Source organism: Bubalus bubalis, chromosome X (assembly GCF_019923935.1).
Source record: "Bubalus bubalis isolate 160015118507 breed Murrah chromosome X, NDDB_SH_1, whole genome shotgun sequence".
Taxonomy (NCBI): Eukaryota; Metazoa; Chordata; class Mammalia; order Artiodactyla; family Bovidae; genus Bubalus; species Bubalus bubalis.
The window spans coordinates 104102083-104108041 of NC_059181.1; positions in this window are offsets into that span (position 1 = coordinate 104102083).

A 5959-nucleotide genomic window follows, 5' to 3' on the forward strand; every position below is an offset into this window, starting at 1 on the left:
CTGTTTGTTCAGTGATCAGAATTTAGTGACGAAGAAAAAAAGAGGCCAGTTGTGTGTTCCTATTGTAGTAGAGGACTGTTGTTGTTCAATCACTGAGTCATGTCCGACTCTGGGATCCCATGGACTGCAGCACGCCATGCTTCCAAATCCTTCACCATCTCCGAGAATTTGCTCAAACTCATGTCTATTGTGTCAGTGACTCCACCCAACCACCTCATCCTCTGTCAGCCCCTTCTTCTCCTGCCCTCAATCTTTGCAGCATCAGCATCTTTTCCAATTGGTCAGCTGTTTGCATCAGGTGGCCAAAGTATTAGAGCTTAAGTTTCAGCATCAATTCTTCCAATGTATCTTTAGGGTTGATTTCCTTTAGGATTGACTGGTTTGATCTCCTTGCTATCCAAGGAACTCCCAAGAGTCTTCTCCAACACCACAGTTCAAACATGTCAGTTCTTTGGCACTCAGGCTTCTTTACAGTCCTACACTTGCATCTGTACATGGCTGCTGGAAAAACCATAGCTTTAACAATACAGACCTTTGTTGGCAAAGTGATGTCTCTGCCTTTTAATATACTGTCTAGTTTTATCATAGCTTTCCTTCCAGGGAGCAAGGGTCTTTTAATTTCATGTCTGCAGTTACCATCCACAGTGTTTTTTAAGCCCGGAAAATAAAATCTGTTAGTGCTTCCACTTTTCCCCTTCTATTTTCCATGAAATGATGGGAGGGCTGTTCATCCCATACATCCGTTCATCCAGTGGTTCTCAAAGTGGTCCACAGGCTAGCATTTTCAGCATCATTGTATTGAATCTCATTCAGTAACAACAGGGAGTTTTCTGGCATTTTAAATTGTCCCATTCCTGCTCCCTTATCGTCAACTTTGGAGTCGCATTGAAAACCAAGGTCTCGTGCATTGCAAGCGGACTCTTAACTAACTGAGCTATGAGGGAAAACTGTATATCCCCACTAAAACTTGGACACAAATGTTCATAGTACTTTTATTCAAAGTACATATTCAGACACACATTGGATGATCCATTTATATAAAAAGCAACCACATCTAGAGTGAAACACCTCTAGGTTGCTGCAGGTTGGGTGTGACGGGAAAGGACAACCACAGGGATGATAACATTCTGTATGTTACTCTGGTGCTGGCTGCATGGGCACACACGATTTTCTCAAATCACCAAGGAACACACTTTAAATGGATGCAGTTCATTGTATGTGCTGTATTCTTAGCACGGTTGATAAAGCAGCTGCTTCCCACGCGACTTTGGGAGGCGGACAACAGGCTGTCCAAAGCTGAAGTGTTGGAGGAAGTGATAGAAAGAATCAAAATGTTGGGGATGTGTTGATGGTCTTTCTACTTTCAGAGAAGTCCTACAAAGAAAGAGGAACTCGGGCTAAGTGGGTGGTCTCCAAGCAGAGCTGGGAAGGGATGCAGTTCTTATAATGGTGATGCTTTCTGCCTGAGATCTGAAACCTTTGGTGATTGAGAGTCCAATAAATCAGAAACCTACAGGTGGAGAAAGCTTACCACCTCTGAAGGTTGAATGCCAGCAATTTGAAAAGGTGGCTTGGAATCAGTCTCCTGAGGAGGAGATGAGACTATGCAAACCAACCAAGCAGTGGAGGCCAACTTAAATGTGTTTCACCTGGATCTAAGCACACTATTTCATATGGCCTCAAGACAGCTCCTGGTCATTGTTAGAGAGGGGCAGAGGCCAATACAGAGACCAGTAAACAAAAGTCTTCAGGCTTAAGAACTCTCTAGATTCCCTGATAGCTCAGTTGGTATAGAATTCACCTGCAATGCAGGAGACCCTGGTTAGACTCCTGGGTCAGGAATATCCGTTGGAGAGGGGAAAGGCTACCCACTCCAGTATGCTTGGGTTTTCCTGGTGGCTCAGCTGGTAAAGAATCTGCGTGCAGTGTGGGAGACCTGGGTTCGATGCCTGGCTTGGAAAGGTACCCTGGAGGACATGGGAACCCACTCCAGCTTTCTTGCCTGGAGAATCCCTATGGAAAGAGGAGCCTGGTGGGCCACAGTCCATGGGGTCACAAAGAGTTGGACACGACTGAACTACTAAGCACAGCACATTAGGAACAATGTTTGGGAATAAATTTTCCAATTTAGGGGTGTTCCTAAGATGGAGGAATAGGATGGGGAATACACTTTGTCCCACACAAATTCATTGAAATATCATTTGAATGCTGAGCAACTTACAACAAACAGCTTCTGAACCCTGGTGGAGGACACTAGGTACCCAGAAAGGCAGTTCATTCTCTTCCAAAGGAGGTAGGACAAAATATAAAAGTCAAAAAGAGAGGCAAAATGGTTAGGAATGGAGACCCATCCTGGGGAGGGTGTCGTGAAGGAGGAGAAGTTTCCAAACAGCAGGAATCCCTCTCACTGGCAGGTCTCTGGGAGTTTGGGAATCTCAGAGGGCAACATAACCAGGAGAGAGGAAAAAAAAAACACAGAGAATATGCACTTAAGCACAACTACCAACAGAGAAGTACCCCAGATGCTCACATCCACCACCTGTGAGTGGGAGCTGGACAGGAAGTCACTGACTGAGTGCTTAGGGTAAGGACTCGGCCTGAATGCCCTGATGACAACCTGAGGGAGCTATCGTGAGCTAGCAACCCAAACTCTGGGATAGCCAGACAAAGTTAAAACAAAAAAAAAAGAGAGAGAGAGAGACACAGAGAACTTTCCTGGGAAGATCTGTGACCTAATGAGCAGCCTGGCCTGCTCACAGAACAAAGAACTGAGTGAATACCAGAGGAGAGCTAGCAGCACTGGACTGGCTCCTTGCCCGCTGGAGGCAGAGAGACATGTGGATGACAGCCAGAGCCAGAAGGCAAGGGGCAATCTCAGTCTCAGAGATGGCATCCTCCACCAAACTGTGAGTAGGTTTCCAGTTGCTAACCACGTCTTCCTGGGATCCTGGATGTTTGACATCTGCCACGGGGGCCAGAGCCTGAGATCAGCTCTGCAGAAGAGACACTGCTGCGGCTGCTGCTAAGTCGCTTCAGTCGTGTCCAACTCTGTGCAACCCCATAGACGGCAGCTCACCAGGCTCCCCCGTCCCTGGGATTCTCCAGGCAAGAACACTGGAGTGGGTTGCCATGTCCTTCTCCAATGCATGAAAGTGAAAAGTAAAAGTGAAGTCGCTCAGTCGTGTCTGACTCTTAGCGACCCCATGGACTGGAGCCCGCCAGGCTCCTCCATCCATGGGATTTTCCAGGCAAGAGTACTGGAGTGGGGTGCCATTGCCTTCTCCAGAAGAGACACAGGGCACACCAAAGACAGTGCTTTCATGGTGCACCTGAGAAAGCAAGCCTCTGGGACCAGGGAGGTGATTAAGGTGCATGGCACACTTGGGAGTCTGTGCTTGCCAAGCACCTGTGGCCTGAGAAGTTCAGACCCAGGAAGGGCAAAAAGTAGATGCCCAACCAAGTCTGTGCCTTGCGGAGGGCCTAAGAAACTGAACCTGGGCATCTCAGTCCTGGGAAGTGCAAGAAGTGCAGGGCCCACTTTGGAGAGCACCCCTGCAGAGCAACCTGGAGACTGAACAGTGTAGACTGTTAAAGCACAGGCCTTCATTACCTGGGGCAAACTCCGTGTGGTACATGCACTGCGTGCACTCCACACATGCCAGTGATATTTGTTTGCAGTGTTCTTAAAGAGACAGAAATAGCAGACCACCTCACCTGCCCCTTGAGAAATCTGTATGCAGGTCAGGAAACAGTTAGAACTGCATATGGAACAACAGACTGGTTCCAAATAAGGAAAGGAATATGTCAAGGCTGTGTATTGTCACCCTTTATTTAACTTATATGCACAATACATCATAAGAAACTCTGGGCTGGGTGAAGCACAAGCTGGAATCAACATGGCCAGGAGAAATAGCAATAACCTCAGATATGCAGATGACACCACCCTTCTGGCAGAAAGTGAAGAAGAACTAAAGAGCCTCCTGATGAAAGTGAAAGAGGAGAGTGAAAAAGTTGGCTTAAAGCTCAACATTCAGAAAATGAAGATCATGGCATCTGGTCCCATCACTTCATGGCAAATAGATGGGGAAACAGTGGAAACAGTGACAGGCTTTATTTTGGGGGCTCCAAAATCACTGCAGATGGTGATTGCAACCATGAAATTAACAGACATTTGCTCCTTGGAAGAAAAGTTATGACCAACCTAGACAGCATATTAAAAAGCAGAGACACTGCTTTGCCAAAAACATCCGTCTAGTCAAGGCTATGGTTTTTCCAGTAGTCATGCATGGATGTGAGAGTTGGAATATAAAGGAAGCTGAGTGCCAATGAATTGATGCTTTGGAACTGTGGTGTTGGAGAAGACTCTTGAGAGTCCCTTGGACTGCAAGGAGATCCAACCAGTCCATCCTAAAGGAAATCAATCCTTAATATTCATTGCAAGGGCTGATGTTGAAAGTGAAACTCCAATATTTGGCCACCTGATGCGAAGAACTGACTTATTTGAAAAGACCCTGATCCTGTGAAAGATGGAAGGTGGAAGGAAAAGGGGATGACAGAGGATGAGATGCTTGGATGGCATCACTGACTTATGCACATGAGTCTAAGTAAACTCTGGGAGTTGGTGATGGACAGGGAGGTCCGGAATGCTGCAGTCCACGGAGTCACAAAGAGTCAGAAACGGCTGAGCGACTGAACTGAAATGAATTGAACTCACTCCCTCAGAGCACAACTGAACAAGTGAGCCTAAATAAGTGACCACCTTTTCCCCCTTGTGTCAGGGCCTAAGTTAGACAATGAAGAGACTTGCAAAGAGAAAAAGCCAAAATAGAGAAGAGGGAACCGCTCTGGAAGTGATAGATGCAATAGATTAAAACGCTGTAGTTAGCATTGACTAAACATTGGAAGGGGCCTAAAGTCCTTAAGAAGAAGTATAACCTGGAATAAGGAACTATCTGAAACTTAACTGATCACACACTGCCTTCAGCAGCTCCAGACCAATTCCAAGATATATTTTTACTATTACCATTTTTTAATTTTTTCTTTTAATTTCTTTATTACTCCTTTAATTTTCATGTTTATAACCTCCTATTATCTTGTAAAACAAAAGACCCTATTTTTTAAGACCCTATTTTTAAAGCCAATTTCATATATATATAAATAATAATTTGTTCTTGATTTTGTTTTCTGGTTTTAATATTGAAGTTCTAACCTCTACTTTGTCAACAAAGTTCTGTCTAGTCAAGGCTATGGTTTTTCCACTAGTCATGTATGGATGTGAGAGTTGTACTGTGAAGAAAGCTGACTGCTGAAGAATTGATGCTTTGGAACTGTGGTGTTGGAGAAGACTCTTATTAAGAGTCCCTTGGACTGCAAGGAGATCCAACCAGTCCATTCTAAAGGAGATCAGTCCTGGGTGTTCTTTGGAAGGAATGATGCTAAAGCTGAAAATCCAGTACTTTGAAAAATCTAATCCTTCCACTGTGGGTGGGGAAGACTGCTGGCCTTGGATTTGGAGGCCGCTGAGAGGCCTATCCAGCCAGGCAGTGAGGATCAAGCGGATGGATTGAAGTACCTGCCCAATCCTCGGGCAGTGGCCCTGATCCAGTCACCTCCTGTGGCATCAGGAGTTCCCTGGCAGACACAGACCACCTACCAGATAGAGGTGCTCCAGCCCCGTCAGCCCCCAGCTGCACTGTGTCTGTTGACTTGACCCCTTCCAGACACAGAAATAGACCAGCACTCAGCAGGCCAGCAGACACAGGGTTACCTCCCAGTTGAGGGCACCTGGCAGCTACAGCCCTCTGGAGAGCTGCAAGACCTTGTTCCTAGAGAGGGAAAGTCCGTGAGAGTTGTGCCAGGAGAAACCATGTGACTAGGGGTTTTCAGGACACCATTGCCCTTCCAGCAGCCCTTGTGTGAGGCTGTTCGCACCGGTGCTTCTGGTGGCCTGTGGTAAGCC